The 23,285-nt window shown below is 33.2% G+C and overlaps 1 long non-coding RNA gene across 2 annotated transcripts in view; it reads left to right on the forward strand.

Annotated features, from left to right (window-relative positions):
• The window catches only part of LOC111765170 (uncharacterized), a 153,415-nt gene that overhangs the window by 84,417 nt on the left and 45,713 nt on the right, over positions 1 to 23,285 (forward strand). Inside the window, exon 3 of one of the 2 annotated variants that reach the window (XR_011648693.1) lies at positions 13,145 to 13,205. This is a non-coding gene — a long non-coding RNA (uncharacterized lncRNA). Of the gene's footprint in view, positions 1 to 13,144; positions 13,258 to 23,285 lie in introns of those variants that run through there. The other variant, XR_002797575.2, reaches the window with a different exon arrangement.

Genomic DNA, 23,285 nt, shown 5'->3' on the forward strand with positions numbered 1-23,285 from the left:
TAAAAGACTAACTTTTTCCATTACAGAGCTGGGACACTACATTCAATCATTGGGTCATAGCCCATGATAATGACATCAATCCACCTAGTAAATTACATTTCAAGAAAATTGATAAAAATTATAATAGATTCTGTTTTAAGTGTCAAAATATGTGATGATCTCTAAAAATATATACTAAATTAAAAAATGATTTTCCTGTTGATGAACTAAATTCCATTACTTAAAAGTAATTTGTGGGGTATTTCATTTGCAGATGATGTCATATAAAATATATGCTTATATAATAACCTTCTTATAGCTCAAAAATTGGGGAACAGAAGAATGCACTGATTAAAGTGGGTTGAATCATGTTCAAATCACTTTAATTTTTAGTTACACATGATATTTTGTTAAAGAATGATTTTAATTCATGAAGGTAGCATGAGTAAAATTATCTTTACATTAGTAGTAAAGTGAAAATTGTTGATAAAAATCAATGTTGTCCCCCATACTAGAATCGTAATTGGGAAAATTTATATGCAAATATAGACCATAAACTCCTTCTCTAGCCCATGAGATGATTCCAATCTCTAAGGATCTCATGGGATCTAAGGAGCTCATGGGATTTTCATTTAATTCTATTGGAGAGATGAAGGACATGTAAGAACAGATGTAGTCAGACCAATGGACAACAAAATGAGAATGATATGGAGAATTTCCAGTATGGATCTGGAATAAATTTAACACAATAGAATACAGAGGGTGACACATGAAAATCCATCTGTTTTGCTAATTCTGCCCACCCTTTGCTCAACCACACCCCTTGTAAGGAGAACCTGTCATCACACATGCAGAGGACATGCAGACCTGGAAGACCACATTGCGCCAGAACAGCACAATTTAGTGGGGAGTTTGTGGGTAGTTTTATCTGAAACCAAAATTATTTTTAAAATATCACTAATTAACAGTGCATATTTGAGGGTAAATTTAGGTCATACGTAAGTGTTCAAAATGACAATATGTTCTCTATAATTGAGAACAGACACAGGGAAAAGGTCTGGGGGCATAGGGTGGACAGAAAACTGAGGTGCAGTTCCTTATGTACACTCAGACATTGTCAGAATGTTGTCCATCATTTTTTAAATAAAGAGTGGGCTATCTCTACCTTTCTGATATGGCTTTATTTTTTTTTTAATTATTCACACATCCTGACATTATTCTCAAGACATCGCTTGAGTGTATTTGTGTGACTGCAGGAAAACAATGCCATCAAACAATCCAGTGGCGAAAAATAAATATGCAGAAGTTTTCTCAGTCCAGAGGGTCCGACCCCTCCTAGCAGTATTGCCAATTGTTGCCTCTGATATGGGATTGTTTCCTGAATGGACACTTAAGCTCACTCCCTGCGTATTTCTAAAGGCTTTACCACATACTGCAGAGGATGCACTTGGTGAAGTCATGTGAGCATTTGATATCAATTCTAAAATGTCTCATTGGTGCCTTCCATGATGCCTTTGTTTCTTAACTCTTCTAATAAAAACTTCCATTTTTCTATATGGAGCATCTTACCACATATTATTTTCTTAGGATATTAAATTAATTAATAAATAACTGGTAGGTCCCAAATGGACAAGAGAGATGCCAGACTTCCAAGATTGCCATACCTTATATGTGAGGACTCACTTGGTATGCAAACCAGGAAATAAAATAGCATGCATATTTAATATAAATGGACTTCTGAAACAAAATCAAATTAATAAGACAAGAGTTTTACTATTCTGAAATATTTTTAACTACCCAAATTGATTACTTTGAAACCTGACATGATGTATCTTTTCAAACTTAAGATAGCATGAGAACCTATTAAAAATCACATGGAAGGAAAACATTTGTGACATGTATTTTATACGCTTGATTTAAAAAAGAAATTTCCAGCCAGTTTATTTCAGGCCATTATCATCTGGTTTGTATGGCTTCAAGGGTCTTGTCAGGACACTCCAAGTTCTTAAACCAGCCACAGCCCCAAAGAATCTGCAAGTTATTTGAGGACCAGTCTCTAGATTTGAGAAGGTCCAGATATCAAAAAGCATTAAAAAAAATAGGCACTTAAAATGCCAGGGTTGCCACCCACTTAAAAAAATTACTCTTTCCTAATGCATGATGGGTGGTGTTAAACTAAGAAAGATAACCACACTTTTATAAATTTCTTCAAACTTGGTTTAGAGAAACTAATCTTAGAATTATCATTGAATCAGTCAGACAGTCCACAAAAATTGCTCAACATCATGCCTATAATATGGGGTGCTCAATAAATACGAATATTTCTGTATTCATATGTACCTAGGGGTTTTGTCTAAGGCTTGCACGTGTAAATATTGACCCAATCAAAATCTGGGAAATATATTCATGTCAGTAATAATGAAATATCATTTTTCTTTATAGTAGGTATTTTAAGGAATCCTGTTTATTTTCAGCTCCCACTTTAAATGGAATTGTCTTTATCTCCTCCATCTGAAACACACAAATATCATGGTCATGAGTTCTTAATGAATCTTGGTATTTAATTGTTCCAAAGGATTAAAAAAAAACCAGTTTAATTGTTAACATTATTTGAGGCCAGGTAATCAAAAAAAAAAGAGAGAGAGAGAGATGGAGAGAGGCTGTTTCTTTCTTTTGAGGAGGAAAAATCTAGTCATTCTGTGACTAAAGAAATTCTAGGTAATATTTTCTGAGGACCTCAGAATGTTCGTTTATGTAATTTAATAACTGCCTTTTATAAAGTCATTAATTAACCATAATTTGTAGGAAAAAAAGCTTCTTATTGTTCATGAAAAGAATAATTTCATTAGTAGCCTACCTTTTTACCCATGGAGCCTCAGTGGTGTATTTTGACTGGAAGAATATGAAAGTTTTTTTCCTACTATTCTTACCTTCATCTAGGCTTTGCTTTGAAATTTATTTTTTAAATTTGTACTTGATATGGTTTTAATTTTTTCCTGACTTGAATTTAATCTCAATCTCCTTTGCTTTTTCATCAGTTACTTATTACTTTTCCTGCTTTTAATGACATTTCTGCCATTGAATACCACCATACAAGTAACATCCAGATCACAGTATAGCACACGTTCCTAAACTTTTTATTACTTAGCTTTTTTTCATCTTCTAAATAAATCTGAATCTTTCAACTAATTTGCTTCATGTAATTTGCTCTGATATTTATTCTCAAAGAATATATCATAAAAGAGGTGATAAAGATACAGATAAAAAGTAGCAGTGTTTCTAACTAAGATCATGAATAAATTCAGACAAAAAGTGATTTAGGGAAGATAATTTTGCCCAATTTTCTTCTTTCCCCAAGCTCCACATTTTAACACAAGAACTGTTAATATCCTTTAAATATAACATGATGAGAAAGGAAACACATAGAAGGTTAGTGAGGGAGAATGCCTAAACAGGGAAGATCAGTTTCTTAGCTTTTGAAATCTAGATGTTGAAGAAGAAAAGAAAAGTCAGGTTCTAGATGAAGTAAACAAACTAAATCATGAGACAGAATTAACCTCATTAAAAGAAAATTAGTCCAGGGATCAGAAAATTGCAGCCAATTATTTTAGCTATTCTAATTCCATTGTATTTCCATGTAAATTTTAGCATAATTTTGTGTATAGCTACAAAAAATCCTGCTGAGGTTTTAATTGAAATTGCATTAAACCTATAAAATTTGGGAAGACTTGACATCTTTACTACATTAAGACAGGTGATCCATTTCTCTCCAACTCTCAGGTTTCTTTCATCAGTGTTTTTTTTTTTTTTTTTACTTTTCAGCATACAAGTCCTATAAATGACTTTTTAGATTTACATCTATTTCATTTTTTGAGTGATTTAAAATAGTAGTGTACTTTTTCCTTTTATTTCCTTTCCTTGCTTTATTGCCCTGGCTATAACTTGAATAAGAGTGGTGAATGTGGACATCCTTGACATGTTCCTGATCTTACGGAGAAAGCATTCAGTCTTTCACTGGTAAAAATAATGTTAGCTATAGGTATTTTTTCTTTCAGTAGTTTTTTAAATCAAATTCAAGACTTTTCCCTCTATTCCTGGTTGTCTGAGAGTTTTTAGCATGAATAGGTGTTGAATTTTGTCAAAGGCTTTTTCTGCATTGGTGATATGATCCTGCATTTTTTACTTCTTTAGCTTTTTACTATTCTAGATTACATTGATTGATTTTTGGATTTTGAATAAATCCCATTTTGTCATGCTCCATAACTATGTTTATATATTGCTGAATTCTATTTGCTAATATTTTGTTAAGGATATGCGTATTTATATTCGTAAGAGAAAATGGTCTGTAGTTCCCTTTTTTGTACTGGTTTTGTTTTGTTTTGGTATCAGGGTGGTGTCGCTTCATGAAATGAATTGGGAACTGTTCCCTCCTCTTCTATTGTTTCAAAAAGACTGTGTAGAATTGGTATTAAATCTTTAAACATTTATTAGAATTATCTACTGAAATTATCTTGGTATGGAAGTATCTATTTGGGTGTTTTTAAATTACAAATTCAGTTTCTTTGATAGCTATAGGATTATTCAAGTAGCAATTTCATATTCAATGAGTTGTGATAATTTGTGTTTTTTGAGGAAACTGTTGTTGTCTGATATATGTGTGTATTGTAGTGTGTTGTTTTCTCTTGTCTTTTTTTGTCTTTATTTTTTCAATGTTACATTAAAAAAAAATGAGGTCCCCATATACTTCCCACCCCCCTCCCCCCATAACAACTTCCTTCATCATCATAAGACATTCATTGCACTTGGTGAATACATCTCTGAGCACCGCTGCTCCTCATGGTCAATGATCCACACCATAGCCCACATGCTCCCACAGTCCACCCAGTGGGCCATGGGACATAAAATGTCTGGTAACTATCCCTGCAGCACCACCCAGGACAGCTCCAACCCGCGAAAATGCCCCCACATCACATCTCTTCCTCCCACTCCCTACCCCCAGCAGCCACCATGGCCACTTTCTCCACACCAATGCCACATTTTCTTTGATTACTAATCACAATAGTTCATTAAAAGAATATATCAGTAAATCCACTCTAATCCATACTCTATTCCTCCATCCGGTGGACCTTAGAATGGTTGTGTCCACTCCACATCTGTAACAAGAGGGGGCTTAGATTCCACATGTTGTCTTTTGATGTCTACATATTCTGTAGTGATATTCCCTGTCATTTGTGATTTGATAAATTGTGTTTTCTCTCTTTTTTCTCTGTCTTGCTGGAGATTTTCCAATTTTATTCTTCTTTTCAATGAACTATTAATACATCTTGTTTCATTCATTTTCTTTTTTGTTTTTCTATTTTAATTTCATTGATTTGTGCTCTTTATCTTTATTATTTCTTAGCTTCTGTTTGCCTTATACTTATTTTGCTCTTATTTTTATTGGTTAGGAGAGGAAAGATTTTTGATTATTGATCAGAGACTTTTCTTCTTCCCTAATGTGTTCATTTAGTGATATTGATTTCCCTGTATGCACTTCTTTAGTTGTGTCCTGCAAATTTTGATATGTTGCATTTTCATTTGTATTCATTTTCTTAATATTTTCTTAATTATATTAATTATATTTTCTCAATTTCCCTTGAGACTCCCTTTTTGACCCATGGAATATTTCAAAATGTGCTGTTTAGTTTCCAAGTGTTTGGAGATTTCCTGTTACCTTCCTGTTTTTGGTTTCTATTATACCATTATGGTTAAAAAAAACAACACTGTATTACTTCAATTATTTTAAATGTGTTGAGATTTGTTTTATGGATCAAAATATGGCCTATCCTAAAATAAGTTCATTTGCATTTGAGAAGAATATGTATTCTGCTATCGTTGAGTGATATGTTCTATCAATGTCAATTTGATACTGTGGTTGGATGGTGTTGTTGAGTTCTTCTATATCCTTGTTAACTTTCTGTTTAGTTATTCTACCAATTGTTGATAGAGGGCTATTGAAATCTATATCTATAATTGTGGATTTATTGGTTTCTCTTTTCTCTTTTACCAGTTTTTACTTTACATATTTTGAAGTTCTTTTGTTTGAAGCCTACATATTTAGAGGTGCTATGTCTTCTTGTTGGATTAACTTTTTTTTTTTTTATCATTATATGCTGTCCCTCTCTGTCTCTGGTAATTTTCTTCAATCTAAAATTTATTTTATCTAATATTAGGTCAATTTTATCTAATATTTTATCTAACATTAATATTTCAACTAATATGTATCTAATATTAATATCAAACTTTTTTTCCCAATGCAGTTAGGTGAACATGGTTCCTTTTAGGATTCCTCGGTATGTTTAGTTTAAACACTAATAATGCTTGCCTTCCTGCTTGGCTTTAAATTGTACTTTCTTTTGATTAATGTTTGCATGCTATTTTCCACACTTTCACTCTCAACCTGCTTATATTGCTATATTTGAAGTGAGTTTATTGTAGAAGGGAACCTTTGTAATTTTGACTTATCTAGTGTTTTCAAGTATATCTCTTTGGTCAGTTTTTTAGTGACTGCTCTATGCTTTACACTACTTATATATAACTTCCTTAAGGTTACTGATATCATCGTATTTGAAGCAAGGTATGGAAAGCTTTCCTTATTTTATGTCCCTTTACCCTTCCCCATCTATAAATGTTTTAAGTATTTCCTCAGCATACCGTTAGAACCACAATTTTTGCTTCCACTATTAAACATAATTTAGAAGATTCCAGAGATGGGAAGTCTATTGTATTTACCCATTTTACTTTGTTTACTTTGTTCTGTCTTCCTTTGCAATGGTCTGATGTTCCTTCTTTTACCATTTCCTTTAGCCATTCTTTGAGGGTAGGTCAACTGGTGACAAGTTCTCTTAGTTTTCCTTTATCTGAGAAGGTCTTGATTTCCCCCTTATTCCTGAAAGATATTTTCACTGGAAATAGGGTTCTGGATTGATAGTTCTTTCTTTTAGCAATTAAAATATTGTGCCCCTTCTTTCTGGACTCCATGTTTTTAAATGAGAAACCTGTTCTCATTTGAATTGCTTTTCCTCTATGGGTGAAATTATGTTTTTCTTCCTGCTTTTAAGATTTTTTCTTTCTCTTTAGTTTTCAGAAGTTATGATGTGTTTTTATATGGAATCTTTTGGGTTATTAAGTTTGTAGTTTGCTCAGCTTCTCCTATCTATAGATTTATGTCTTTTGCTAAATTTGAGAAGTTTACAGTGATTATTATTTGAGTATTCTATTACCACACTCTCTTTGTCCTCTCTTTGTGGTACTGTGATCACATAAACTTTCTACTTCCTTTCTAGCCCCACAATTCCCAATCTGTTAACTTTTTTCCCTCCTTTTTGTTTTCGTTTTTTTCTCTGTAATTCAGATTGAGTATTTTCTATTGCTCCTTCTCCAAGTTTACTGATTCTTTCCTTTTTCTCCTCCATTTTGCTGTTGAGTAGATAAATTGAGGTTTTGTGGTTTTTTCCCAGATATTGTGTTTTTTTAGTTCTAAGATTTCCATTTGGTCATTTTCTTTTAATCTTCAATTTTGTTGTTGATACTTTTTATTTTATAATTTGTTTTAACCATGTTCATAATTATATATCAAAGCATTCTTTATGATGTCTGCTTTAAAATCTTCGTGAAATCTTAAAATTTTGGTATCTCTGTCATCTACAGATTTACATCTACTGATTGTCTTTTATTTATTTTTTCACTCAGTTTGGGATCTTTCTAGTTCTTTGTATGATGACTGATTTTATGATTGAAACCTAGACAATTAGGGTATTATGTTATGACACTCCGGATATTATTTAAATCTTCTGTTTTATCTGCCTTTCTCTGGCACTCCAGCAGACAGGGGTGTGTTATCTTTGCATGATCAGGTAACAATAGAAGTTCAGGTTCCCCCTCATCCACCTTTGACACTCAACATGAGAGGGCTCCTTGTTCCTGCCCCCAGTAGAGCTCCACTGACACCTCCCTAATTAGTAGGCATAGGAGTGGCTTTTTACCACTGGCCACCAGTGGCACCTTATGGTTTGCAGGGATGGAGGCAAAGGGCACCTCATTAAAGCTGGTTTAGGGGTGGAAGTCCATGCTGCCCTGTAATATTCACTGACAACATAGGGGATAGGAGAAAGATCTTTTACCACCTGGTGGAGATGAAAGCCCCAGCGTCCTACTCAGTCTTCTCAAACCGACTGGGGAGTAGGAGGAGAGGTGTTGGGATGCCTTGTTCTAGCCAGGCAAGGGTGAACATCTAGGCCCCCCACTTGACCTTAACTGGTGTGGGTGGGGCCACTGTTTTTACCTGTAGCAATGCAGTATTGTCTCAAAGCTTTCTGCTTTTCTAGGTTGTCCCATTCCTGGGCCTTTGGCCACCTAGACTCTGGTTATACCTTAAATTAGGAGAATTAGGAAAAACTATATCTAGTCCATCTTCCCAGAAGCAGAACTTTCCTTCTTCATTTTTTTAATTTCATTTCTAAAATTGAGAAGGTAACGAAAATTTTACCTTAGGTTCTTTAAGGAAGCTAAACAGAATTATTAAAAATTGATTACTTAAATATATTCTGTATTAAAAATGGAAAACTTGAGACAGAGAAGGCTATCTATAAATTTTTTAGAAAATTATATTCATTTCACTTTCTACCAGTTTGTTTCTTGATTAGTTTGCCTCTGTTAAATGCTCTTTTAGTACCTGGAATATCTCTGTTTAGTAGTATGCTTCTCTACTAGTATTCAATAAATATCTGCTGAATAAGTGAATGAGAATTTTCCTTTCTATGAGGGATTATCAAACTTCTTCTTGCTATGTTGCATCATGGAACATGTGGGTCTATCTTCCTGAATTCCCCACCAGTCACCCTGAGCATAGGCTTAAGGCACTTGAAAATCTTTGTCCAGAATTTTGCAATCTAGAAAAGGAAAAAAATTTAATTTCAGCACATGTGTAAGTTTATTGTTTTAGGGTTTAGGGTTGTTTTATGATTTTGAATTATAAAGCATGAGGATACCATAATTGTTCCCATGCATGGGTATGTGTGCATGTATATCTACCACTCCCAAAGAAAGTGGCGTGAGACACATGGCACAACAAAAAGGACCATTAACCACTTCTAGGATATACTTTCCAGACCCCTGAATCTTTTTTTTTAAAGATGATTTTCTTTTATTAGGCAAGTTTGATGATCTTTTTAAACATTTGTCATGCATTGTGCAATGTATATATGTGTCCGTGAGGGAGGGGTAACGTCAATCCATCATTTTGGTAATGCACTGAATGTAATTTTAAATTTCTTTCATGAAGAATTATACCTAGATAAAGGTTCCACAATCATCTTTTTTTTTTTTTTTAAATGCAGTTAGGTGAACATGGTTCCTTTTAGGATTGCTCGGTATGTTTGGTTTAAATCCTAATAATGCCCTGCCTTCCTGCTTGGCTTTAGATTATGCTTAAGGAAATTGTGAAAGATTTAATTCACCATACTTTTGTTAGAAAGTATGGAAATGTTTGTACATGGGAACTTTTGCCTGCTAGAATGGAAATTCATTGGGGAGGGGGAGCCATTTCATTTTATTGCCTAAGAACTGTTGATATATTCTCTGCATCTTTCAAAGGCATCTTTCATGCCACACAAACAAACTGTAGCCAGCTAAGGAATAGAAAGGGCACTTCTCACATGTGTCAGTCTCGGCAAACTTGCACAGCAGCTGTGCTAGGTACTGCTCAGGATTACTGCAGCACCCAGTGGCAGGATTTTGTGTGGTTGAAGAGACAACTGACTCTCTCAGGGGACCACTTTGATGGAGATGCAGCAATAATGTATCCCCACTGTTGCAAGTGTATGCTGTGGCCATGTACTACAAAATTGGTGCCAGATAAAATCAGAAAGTAATAAAAAGGAAGAAGAAATCTCAAATATTTTAAATCTTAAAGTGAGAGACTAAAACAAATGTCCTGGGCTTGTTACATTCACTTGTAAGAGTAAGAAGACAGAGGACCCTTTAACTCAGAAAACTTGAGGGGTGTTCAGTCTTTTCATTTGAGAACCATTTGGGTGTGTTGTGAAATAAAGTTGCAGAGTAGGCATGTTCAGACCTTTATTTGCTACATTTAGTAGGAAAGATTTTTTTTTCCACACTTAACTACAAGAAGCCAGAGTTTTCTGTGCAAACGAAACAGGCGTTGCAAGAATCAGATTCACTTTGGACGACTCTTCACATTCCAAGTCATCATTGCATTAGGCAGCACAATTCCATCTCTGGTTGATGGGCAGAAAAAGTGGGCAGCTTGCCAGGTAGACGTTTCCATGACTCCCAGCCCCCAAAGGTGATGCGTTTTTCAGCTAATTCAATGAAGAGTGGGCTGAACTTTGGGTCTAAACGAGACAATAGCTGCCTTCGCAGTATCAGCAGAATGGTTGATGGGAATGTACTCTACATTTGGCAGAGAATCATGTGACCTTACGACTGAGATTTTGTGATGGTGCCAACGGAGACTTGGAAAGCAGCAACCGTCCTGACTTTTTTCTTCTTTTCTAGCATGGCTCAGAAAATGGTGGATCTTAATGCTTGACTTTAGCCAGACTCAGCAAGCGATTGAGCTTTGAAGCACAACTTCGCCTTTATTCTGGTTTTTGGCAGACCACCAGGAGGCTGTCCCTTTCTCGCCTGATAAATTCTACTGCTTATCTCCAAATAGAAAAAAAAAAAAAAAAAGGAAAATATAAACAGAATATTGAGGCATAACAAAGTGAATACTAAAATTATGTGTGCTTTTTTATGCTTTTTTTCACTGCTGATTTTTTAAATTATTAAAACGTTTTCTTCTTGCTGAAGAATCCAAGTAGGTTTTTTTTTTTTTTTTCTTTTTTTTTAATGAACAGGCATTTGAACTGGGCAAAGAGGGCGACAGCAGCAGTGAGCATGAGATCATTGCAGCAGTAGCAAACTGGCACCCTGCCTTCTCACCCCTTTGCTTCAAGAGACAAACCTGTGCAATCCTCATTTCTAAGTTAACACAGCCTGGAAGGATTCCTGGTCTCTCCCACCTTCAACCATTCTGCTGTCAGTGACGGCAAGGATTGGTGCAGCTTCTGCGCAGTGCTTTGTGCCTGGAATACTGAGAAGGATGAAAAAGAAGACAAGCACCCTGGACCTTTTTCCCAAAAATTAACAGGAGCCACGAAGAAAAAAAAAAGTCTGAGTTTGTCCTACTTCGTGCAAGAGTGCTGAAAAAATGAGATGCTCCTGTTCAAAAACAAAAACAAAAACAAACAAACAAAAATCCAAACCAAAACAAAACAAAAAGCGCAAACATTGGCTTATATAACTACAGAGACATCGGGCTTTGTAAAGCAGCTTTTTAAGGCAACATAACCAAATGAACCTTCTTTATTTTTACTATTTCCAAAAAAATATGGCATAATTAGCAATATGTTGCATTTGGTGAAGTCGCACCTTTCACATCAGGTATAACTTTTTTTTTGTTTCTTTTTAAGCCTAATGTTATAAAAAGGGAACCGTAAACTTTCAGTTTACTCTTATTTAACTCATCACCCACTTTCCTTTCATTAACTTTTTTCTTTTTGCTCTCTTGTTCTAATTCTAGTTAGAATAGAAACTTATGTATAAAAATAGAAAAATCTTTGAAAAAAGTGTATGTGATTTTATTTTTTCTATACACAGAAGTTTTGAAAAGACATTATTGTGTTATCTGTGCTTTTTATGTTCAGTATTAGTTTTTGCTATCTAAGAAAAGTGAGTGTTTAGATATAGTTGGTATGGAAAGTAAATCTTTTTTTTTGTGCTGTGACTCATAATTTGAAATGTGAAAGAAAAACTTTTTGAACTTCTAAAGAAAGGTCATGTCAGAATATGCATTAAACTACTTATAAATGAAATTAGTTTGGGGAAGTTATATTTTAATTATTTACAAGGATTTCAATATTCTATCAGAAGTAGAGATGACAAGACTATTTCTCCTTTGCTAATTGGAAAAGGAGCTCGCAATAATACCTTCTTCTAAAATATCTTTTAAAAGAAACATTTGTCCTAGAGCAGTTGCGAAGTGTGTGAAAGTATCCATTAAGCTTATTAGTGGAAAGAGTACATACAAAACTTGTTTTAAATTTAGAGCTGTATATTGGCTTAGCAGATAAGACATTGCTTTCAAATTATTTTCTCTGTAAAAGTAAATTGCTGTGCAATTTAAGCATTTTATAACAAAATCCATTGTTGCCTCATTGAATTTAAAAGGATTAGATGTATCCTACAAATTTTTATTTTGATTGAAATGTTTCTAAGCATGTGTAAAAATTATTAAAAAGAGAAAATGTTTTTGAAATATACAATGCATATGAATGAAAACTACAATTAGATTATTATGAAATGGTGCTATATTTTATATGAAAAATATAAACTGAGAGCAAATTATTGTGCTTTTAAAATCATATTTTATTATACTGAAAATACGTGAGACAAACAATAAGAAGCATTATAGAACTGATTAATTCTGCCTTCTTCTTTATTGTACAAAGAATTATGGGAAAACGCTATATACTGATAACATTTAGTTAAATGTTTTATTAGGTTTATTGGTTTTTGTTCACTAATTGTTTAAAAAATAGCTCTTGTTCCTCCATGCTACCTCAGCTAATAGAACGTCAACTTCCACAGGCTTAATTAACATTTATAAACCTGTTTTCTTGTTTCGAGACTCTTTAGTTGAAAAACATTATTTTAAATGTTATTTTTAGGACCCATTAGTCTCTACACTCTTAATTATCTTATTAAGCTCCATGCCAAATCCAAATCTCTTTCCGCTTTCACCACTTTATTGTGCAAAACCTAGTCGCTTCTTTAACAGCCATGCCTCCTTTCACTTTCAAAACTGTTACTGTGAAATCAACACCAACGAAAACGAACGCATAAATGCAAGCTATGAAACCACATTATATGTCATATGAGTAGCCTTAGGTGGGGCCCTATGAGTCTTCTTGACTTTTTTTTTTAATACTTTAAAAGGATTTGCCCATTTTGATGTTGTGTTTTCTTCTCGATTCTCTACCTTCATTCCCACCAACTACCCAGATGCTCCTCTTAGAGAGCAGTTGTCTAATTTTTCTTTTTTGTGTGTGTTTTTTTTTAGGGAAAATCTTAAAATGGATATGAGAAGTGGAGAAAGTGATCATAGGAGAAAATCATCTCAGGTAAAAATAGAAAAGGTGAAAGAACAATTAATTTTAATATTTTAAAGAAAGCAATTTGACTGTATTAAGTTATAAGAATTTATTTCATATTCTTTATGTACTTAGCTGTTGGAATTTTCATTGATGGTTTTCATTTGTGAATTTTTAATATTACCTACGTTTGTGACAAAATGTTTGCCCAAATTTGTGATCAATGTACAGTTTGCGTTCCCTTGACTATAGATCTATATATTCATATATATAGCATATATGTTAAAGAGAGTTATTTTTTAAAAAATGTATTTTTATATTTGTGAGATATGGGGGTGGGGGCAATGAAGCTGTGCTTTTTTTTTTTTTAACTTGCTCTAATAAGAAACTGAAATATACCTTCTTATACTTATGGTAAAACGTAAAACAAATGTTGCCTTTTATTTCACATCTAATTTCACATCTAATTGAATGCATGATTTTTGATTATTTACTATAGTTCCTAATAAGTATGAAAATGATTTGAAAACAATAATTATGAAAAATTGTGTAGACCAAGTAATCTATATAAAATCTGTTAGAAACATTTTATTTCAAAATATGCAAAAATATTAAGTAAATTGCACATAGTAGTACTATTTTCCAAATTGAAGAAATAATTAAGAAATGGTAAATAAACAACTGTAGATATGAGTGAACCCATTTTATAATTTATGTTTTTGTTCCATTTAACCTTAGGGTCTTAAAAAAATTATATGTGACTGGATTTATGTTTAAACTGCTGTGTTTTTGCTTATTGTCTGGTAGTTTAAAATTATTTTGAATAACAATTTTCTTTTGCCCAACCTGTTGACCTGATGATAGTTCTATGAAAGTATATTTTATGTTTTAAGGGTATCTTTTTCGAAAAATAACTTTATTTTGTTTTAGAGACAAGATATCCTCTTTCATTCAATAAGTCTGGAGTATAAATGTAAGCACAAAGTAATAGTAATAATACTATTAATGTGTCATTAACTTTTGTTTTCTGATATTTATCTAAATATTGTAAATTTTAATATCAGTTCAACTGTAGAATCGTATGTATATATTTGGGACTTTTAAATAACTTCCTATGTTTTCTGCTTAGTCAACAAGAGCTTAGTTGTTTATGAGAAATTTATGATGTTACCAAATCCTCGAAACCTCTAATAGAGGTTTTATAGGAATTTAAAAAAGCACAATCTAACTCTTACATACCTCATTTAAGTTAATTCAGTTTTCATTATAGATGTGTAATATTACATTCATGCCTCACAGCTACATATTTCATACATGCATGTACGAATACTTCTTTCTTACTTTTAAGTCTCATCATTAATTAAATTTGTCTAACTCCAAAATAGTGAACAATTAAAACAAAAATAACCTGTGCAAAATCTTTTAATAAAGTATTTTTTTGAATTCTCATATATGAACCTGCGTTTAGCTTAAAATATTTATGAAGGCCTTTAACTGGACATAAGTATCCTTGGATCAGTATAGCATTTAAAATATTTATACTAAAGCATAAATATTATTACTTTGTCTCATAATTTCATCATACATTTACCACAAATTTTACATTAATAAGGAATGCATGTGCGATGTTGCCCATTGGCATAAACCCGTAGATCCGATCTTGTGGTGAAGTGGACCGCACAAGCTCGCTTCTATGGGTCTGTGTCAGTGCGGTAATCTGACAAAATGAGAAACACAATATTCAGTATTATTCAATATTATTTAAACCCAATTAATGTTAAATGCCAGTTGATTATATACTCTTGAAATAATTATATTTTCCTTTGCTTTTTTATGTATATAATACAAATTTGTTTAATGAGGCAGCTACAGTTGTCTACTACTTGGGAGTTTTTTTTTGTAGAGCGGTCTACACATTGAATTCAAGTGCAGTAAATTGCTTAAACGAGCTGAATTTTTTAAAATATCAGGGATTGAACTAAGATGTGAATAGTTCTGGTGAGAAACTTCAGTTCACACCATAGTGGTTAGAGTATATCTCATCAATCTCGATAAAATTAAAGGCTATAACTGAATTTACATGTTACTACTGAGATTTCTTCTGACTGAGGGCTATTGACTTGTTATATTACTAATTTCTAGTCGAGCTATTTCAGGATAGATGTAGGAAGACATTTTGTATGACCTATGTTAGAAACCCATGAGACTAGAATAGTCTTAGTAGACACATGTTTAGATTTATTGGTAAAATGCTAGAATATTATATATCTGCATTCTTGCCAAGCCCTTAGGTGTATTGCCGCCATATTTGGAGATGCTGTCTGAAGAAGTGATAAGGAGTTTGAAGCAACATTGGAAGCTGTGTGCATCCGGGTTGAGGTAGTAGGTTGTATGGTTTAGAGTTACACCCTGGGAGTTAACTGTACAACCTTCTAGCTTTCCTTGGAGCACACTTGAGCCATCGAGGAATTCTTCACCACTTTATTCTGATTGAGCCAATTTTTTATGCAAGAAGGTAATGTGTCATAAGTGTTTTGGAGAATTGATTTGAATGTTTATTGCATTAAAATGATCCTTTCAGTTATTGCTACTAAATTATTTTATTTGCATCTATATATGAAAAATGATTATTTCCAATGGGCTGTTACTCTATGATCAAACATTTTAAACAACCGTTGGATAATGGCCTAAATTGCCTTAATACTGAAGCTTTTTTTGTCCATAGATTAACAAAATCGGGCACTTAATTTTGCAAACCGATCATTAGTTAACTCTTTCTAGTTTTATTGGCTAATAGTAAAAATATCTGCTTGTTTTATGATTCCCATAGCACTTTATCTGAATTTTTCTTGTGACACATAACTTTCTACTTCATACTATGGTTATTTATGTCCTTATTTATTTTTTCCATACTAGACTGTAAGCTCCTTGAGGGCAAAGTCCATGCCTTATTTTTCATTGTATTCCTGCAATGTCTTTCACATAATAAGCTCTAAATATTTATTAGATGAATTAATAGAGTTTAAGATCTCTTTGATGAGTTTCTATTGAATATTTGAATGAATTACAGCCCTGGATCCAAATCTAAGCTTTGCTTATTGGCCCTAAAATTTGTTTAACTTGTTAATTCTCAGACTGCCCTATACCAGTTATACACTTGACTTGGTTTTTCTGAGTTAAGTGTGTCCACAAACTCTAGATCTGTAATTTAAAATTTGAGTACATTTTCTCTAATATAGAAAGAATAGAGAAGTTTCATTTTTATTAATAAGCTCATTAAAACATTTATAAATTTAGATTATGTATTTTTGTTAAAATTTTAATACCTTTATTTTCAAATGAATTGCTTTTCTTTCAGCCTCAACTTCAGCTAAATATTATATTTCAAGTCTCATTTAATATTATGATTTTTTAAAAATCAGGTTTTTGTATTCTGTATACTTCCCTTATCTTTTACTTTTTGTACAGCATTGTCTGTGGACTAAACTAGAAACAAGTAAACCAGAAACAAGCTAAGAAATTAATAGTAAATAAGTAATAAACTATAATCTGAGGATTGGAACACAGTTTGCTTAAATATCTAAAATATTTTACAATATTTTTTATGTCACAAAAAAATTTGTCTCTGAAATATATTAGCTTGCTGTCAAATTTAGTGGCAGTGAATGGTGAGATTTGTGTAGAGAAATTAGCTTACATAGATCGTCATTCAGCCGCAGAATTAAGTAGTTATTAATGTTAGAACTGTAATTTTTAAATTCAAACATGATGCATTGCATGTTTGCTAAATACTTTTAGATCCAAATATATACTAAGAACCCAGAGATCCTGGTTATCGGATGAACATTCTAGAATATCTCAGTCTAGATCTTAGTAACAATGGTGATGAGAAGTAATATCTTCCCCCTTTCACTATACTAGCCTGCCTCAACTTCCCCTGGAAACTGATAGGTAGTGCAACCAATCAGAACAGCAAACAGCTGGAGCCCTTCCCCCAACATTACCAAGGGTGGTGGTGGTGTTGGGGGGTGGGGGTGGGGGGAGACTTTAAAAAGCCCTGACCTGGGGCTCTACACGTGGCTGCAAGGTCTCATTCTGCAGTACGCCCACAGTCCATAACCTCCTAACAGGAAGAACAAGTGAGTCTTAGAAAACTGAATACCAATGCTTTCAAGCAAAATTATTTGACCAGTATTCAGAAGGAAAGACTCAAAGTCTTTAAGAAAGAAAAGCCCTTGCAAGAGCTAATCAAGAAACAATGAACAAAAAGACAGGAGACAGACAAAAAATAAATTAATAAAAAGTCAAAGGAGAGATGAAAAGAAAAGTGATTCATAGCAGACAGAAGCAATGTTGTGCCTAAAGGTGCAGCTTGACACAGAGATGGAGAAACTAACAGAGTGTAAATTGTTTAGCCCTGGAGAGCCTAAAATCCCTATTCGAGGTTTGTATATAAGTAAGTGTATGTGTTTACCGCAATATTTTATGCATAGCTTGGGAGGCCAAATCATGTGTGCAGGGCTGGGCCAAATATTGTATTATTAACAATAAATGCCTAATTTTGTGCAATGCAATGGAGTTAAATGTATCACAGAAGTCAATTATAATGTGCAATTTAAGAGTAATCTTATAAAAGCAATATGATAAATTCATAGAATTTAGCCTTTTTTTTTAAATATTCTAACTACATAGTGATCTCAGCTAATAGAAGAATTGCTGAAAAGTGGCAGAGATGTAGCTATGCTACACTATCTTAGTCATGCAGAAAACACAAGAATCCTGAAAGGCAAGAAATACAGTTAGCCTCAATGAAGGCAAAAAATATCTCACAAGGCAAAAAAATATCACATGAGAGAATTAGGTTTTTGCCTTTGATTCATTAAAAATTTTGCTGCCCCATCTGTAAGGATTATTTAATTTGCTATGTTTATGAAAAAATGGTGAATGACAAATATACAAATTGATAGCAGGTGGGTTTTTGCTTATTTTTTTTTAAAGAAAATATCTAGGAATAGGTGAATTATGTGCAAGAAATAAGAGGAATATGGTATAGATTTAGAGGGTTAGCATTCAGCTATGAGGGAATAAATATCCAGATTTTATATCATGTAAGTATTTTAACTGGTTAAATTTTATTGTACCCTAAGTTTTCCACATTTGGTCATACAAGAAATGTAAAAATTCAGTGAAGAAACTAAATATTAGTCATAATTTTCTTAACTTATGCATTTTTTGATCTTTTTGGGTTGCTAAATTTTGAATATGTCTTTCATAGTGACTCTTTTACCTTAAATACTTTATGGAATGAGGCAGGAAGGAGTTAGAATGGGAAAGAAGGTAGGAAGGGAAGGAAGGAAGGGAGGGAGGGAGGGAAAAAGGGAAGGGATGGAAAGAGGGGAAAAAGGAAGGATGGAGGCAAGAAAGGGATGAGAAGGAAAGGAAAGAAAAAACAACTGCAAAGCAATGGATCAGGTCTCACTAGAAGAGTCTAATTTCAGTCATAATATTGTAACTATGAGGATTTAGTTCATAGAATTTATGTAACTATAAATTCATTGGTAATTGGACTGAGTCGTCTTGAAAACAATCCATCATAACATAAACTGTGTTATCAGGATAAGTGAGTCATTTTCTCTAAATAATCATTTTGTTTGTCTTATTCCCTATCATCAAGTGCTGACTCATAAACATAGAACATAGGTGATTCCCCAAGATTCTCCAAATGATATGATACAGGTTCTGTTGCCCTGAGCATTATTTCACATTCAGTCCCAGTTTCTCTGCCACAGAATACAGGAATCACTCTTAAGGACACTGATCATGATTATACCTGTACTAATCTCTAAAGCAGGTTTAGGAAATTCCTCCTGTGAAAGCTTACTAGGTAAGAGTTCTGATAGACCAGAAGAGCATTTATCTTTTCTTTTAATTCCTGGCATCTACCTCCATTTCCAAATAAAACTGTTATCAGTTAAGATCATGTTCTTCAAGGTTCAGCTACATCATCTCTTCATTTGCAATGTCTTTACGCATTCCCTAAGAGACAGTTTCTCATTTTGGAATCTGCATGTCCATTGCGATTTTCATTCCCTCAGAGTTTTTTCTCTGACTACCTTTAGTAGTAACTCCAAATACCCAAAGCGACGCGATTTACCTTTGTGCCTTTGTGTAGTATACACATTTTTGAAACTATAGGTAGTAAATTAATATCTTTTTTATTTTTTTAAGCCTTAGATCATTTATGGGTAATATTGAGGACTGCTACACTCCTTACAATAAAAATAGCTTTGGAAGTAAAGCTCTGTGTCATCTGAGATATTTCCAGACTCTCAGGAATAGATTACTAAGGGATTAGGTATATTCTAACACTGACTTGAGATGTCTAAAAGTCAGTCTTGATTAAGTATGTGATGTACCATTTGAGGGCAATATATGAAGCTATCTAATCCTAATTTTTAAAATAATAATCTAAACCCCTTGGAAAACTCACAATTCCTACCACCGTATTGTTCAACTTATAGAATGGATTCAAGAAATTATTGGTGAGTGAGCAAAAATTTTTTTTAAAGATTTATTTATTTATTTATTTATTTCTCTCCCCTTCCCACCCCCCACCCCCACCCCAGTTGTCTGTTCTCTGGGTCTATTTGCTGCGTCTTCTTTGTCTGCTTCTGTTGTTGTCAGCAGCACAGGAATCTGTGTTTCTTTTCTTGTTGTATCAGCTCTGTGTGTGTGCGGCACCATTCCTGGGCAGGCTGCATTTTCTTTCACGCTGGGCGGCTCTCCTTATGGGGCGCACTCCTTGCGCGTGGGGCTCTCCTGCACGGGGGACACCCCTCCGTGGCAGGACACTCCTTGCGCGCATCAGCACTGTGAGGGGGCCAACTCTACACAGGTCAAGGAGGCCTGGGGTTTGAACCGCGGACCTCCCATGTGGTAGACGGATGCCCTAACCACTGGGCCAAGTCTGCCGCCCAACAAAAATCTTTTATGAAATAACATTATATGACATAATGGAGCATTTTTATATTTAATTGACTTCTTTAATAATTTAAAGTTTAGAAATTAAAAGAAATTAGGAATATCAATTAATTTTTAGTAAGTTTATTTGATGGTTTTTAAAAATATGTTTAAGTTGGCATCATCTTGTGTGTGCCTCTGAAATGTATGAGTTTAATATACTTCTATCCATATTTTACCTCTACATCAGAACCCTCAAATCCCAATTCTGCTTCTCCCCGTTCAACTCCTAGAGTGCTTATTTGATTCCCATCAGCTTTGTGTTTCTAGTCGACTTTTTAGTATGTTTATATAGTGGATCATAAAGTTAGATTCTAAGTTCTCTGACAGCAGGAACTATAATGTATGTGTAGTTTTACTCACTAAGCACTTAATAGATAGCACTTAATTGAAATTAAAAATAAAAACGAGATTTATAAACAACTAAGAGTAGTAGCCTATTTTCTAGATGCCTAAACTGAGGCCCAGAGAGTTTAATGATTTTGCCTGGGTCAGTCCACTAGTTGTTGGCTAACCTTAGATTTTTAGGTCAATGATCTACCCAAGAAGAAATATTTTGTTTGCTCCCAGTAAATTTTTGGGTAGTTATCAATTATACCATGCCATTAAACAAATTTTAATAAACCAACTGATTGAAATTAGACCTTAGGGTTTGGTTCTGAAAGGCTGCAAATCACATTACAAATTATATTCAGACTCAACTATGATAGGCATATAATTACAACCATTTAATATTAATCAGTACCTTATCCATTTGATTCTTTCCAACTATGAATGCACTCCTATTCTTAAAGGCATATCGATGAAAGAATCTACCCTCTAATGCCACCCTGATATTTCTCCTTCCAGAATCCTTCTCTAGAGAAAAGGAGTATGGCTTAGGATTTTATGGTATATCTTAAATAAAAATGGAAATGCTATGAATTGATGAACACAAGTTAACATCGCTGTTGCTTGGGAGAATGAAATTTAATGTGAAATAGCAATCATAACTGAATCCAACTTCAAGACACAATTGCCCATGCTCCTGAGGATAGATGTGCAAGGTATGATCCTTAGCAGGGGCCACAATCTTAATGACCTCAGGGTTCAGGGAATGAAATGAGCCAGACTCTTAAGACAAGAGAAACTGATAGGAACTGTGGTGAATCAAGGCAGTCGATCTAAATTTGGCCCCCATATTTGAGACTAAGGGATCACATAGAAAGCAAACCTGAGATAAATCAATTCTTTTAGTGACCCTAACAATATTTTTTTTTATAGTTAAGCTAGATGGCTTGGAGAGTTCCCCCATAAGCTTAAGATTCTGTGAATCTATGTTACTTTCAAGTAATTCTAAGGTGCATAAAAAATAATATTATGCTGAAGCTGTTAGTCAGATAGACATGTGGTTAATGACAGTCTAAGTATTTCCTTGTTTTTAATTGACTAATGAAAAATATTTATTGGGTGGGCAACTACTAGCTTTGCAATATTATTTTGTCTCTATTTTTCAAAAATATAGTAGTATTAGTAAAAGTAGTATTCCTAATAGTTGTACATAGTTTTAGGTTTCCATTTGCATGTAAATCTCAGTATACAAAACAATAATGAAATTGGTATAATTCTTATTTCTTAAGTAATTTGTGGTATAAATAGATGGATAAATAGCATTTTCAAGTTAAGAAAATCAAAAGCTTACTAGAAATATGTAGAAGAGTGAACAAAATTAAAACTCAAGAGTTCTCATATCCAAGTAGTCTTATACCCAGGCATCTGGATTCTAGTTAATGAAGTAACATTGATATTATTGTCAATTATATTTTATTGTGTTATAATTTTTAAAAAAGTTACGCATATTTCTGGAATTAGATCCATTTTTAGTATAATTTAACCCAATCAACTTTAATTTGGAAAATAGAAATGATACAATCAATTACAAAAACCCTGAATTTATAGAAAAATAAGGGTTTGTGATTTTGCTATATGCACTAGGAACCTTCTTATTTAATATAATAGGGACCAGAAGCTGATCAATTAATCCAGAAAGGTTTTTAAATAAAGAAATTTTAGAAATTAATACATGTGCATACAGTAATGTTTTATTTAAACCATAAACACTAATTTTATATTTATTTTGCAATATATTGATGTAAGCCAAGAACTATTTTTGACTTTGGATTTGCTGATTAAAGATCTTGGTTATCTTTTCTTTCTGTGAATTACATAATGTATCATCTTTGATTTCTAATTTTTGGTGATTTCGTAGTGTCTTTAAGTGCAAATCCAATGTAAATAATTCTGAGCACAGAACCCTATAGTTTCTCTGATTTTTTCCCAGTCTTTTAAAGTTGTCTTACCTGCATCTAACTCTATAGCAAATCTTTCCAAAACCTTCAACCTAGAAGCAAAGAACAATATCTCTCATTTTTTTCACACTCATACTTAAATTGTTTTATGTAATATTTAGTTAAATTATACAATTTCAAACAAGCCCAACTGACTAAAAAAAAAGTTAAGGAAAAAACAACTGAGTTGGTAAGCATATAAAACACTTGATGTGAAAAATGCTAGTGTTTTAGAACTTTCTGCAGATGAAAATGTACTCTGCACTGTCCAAAACAGCTCCAAGTAGCTATATGTGGCTGTTAAGCACTTGAAATGTGGCTAAAGCAACTGACAAAGTGAATTTTTTTATTTTATTAAATTTAAATTTAAATATCTATATGTTCCTAGTGGCGTGTATTGGACAGTGCAATTGTGGAAAGTAGCCAACATTCCTTTAACATGCTGGGGTCACAGGGAGAGAATGTCCAATAATCTATAAAGTGGCAGATGGTTAAGATACCTTCTCTGGAGTTTAATTAAGATTCATTACAACATTTGGAGAAAGAATGAGTTGGGAAACTCAAATCAATTTGGAAAGCAGTTTTGTTTTATTTTGTTTTTTTTGTTTTTGTTTTTTGCTTCTATTTGATTATGGATTTAATTTGAGGGAATTTGCAAATTTAAAATAAGGGCACCAATGAGTAAAACATTAGAAACTGCAAAGGCTTGCAACTCTTTTTGAAGTCTTCAGGTCAACACAAATTTAATTGAAAAGTAACAGCA

This window comes from Dasypus novemcinctus, chromosome 4 (assembly GCF_030445035.2).
Source record: "Dasypus novemcinctus isolate mDasNov1 chromosome 4, mDasNov1.1.hap2, whole genome shotgun sequence".
Lineage (NCBI taxonomy): Eukaryota > Metazoa > Chordata > Mammalia > Cingulata > Dasypodidae > Dasypus > Dasypus novemcinctus.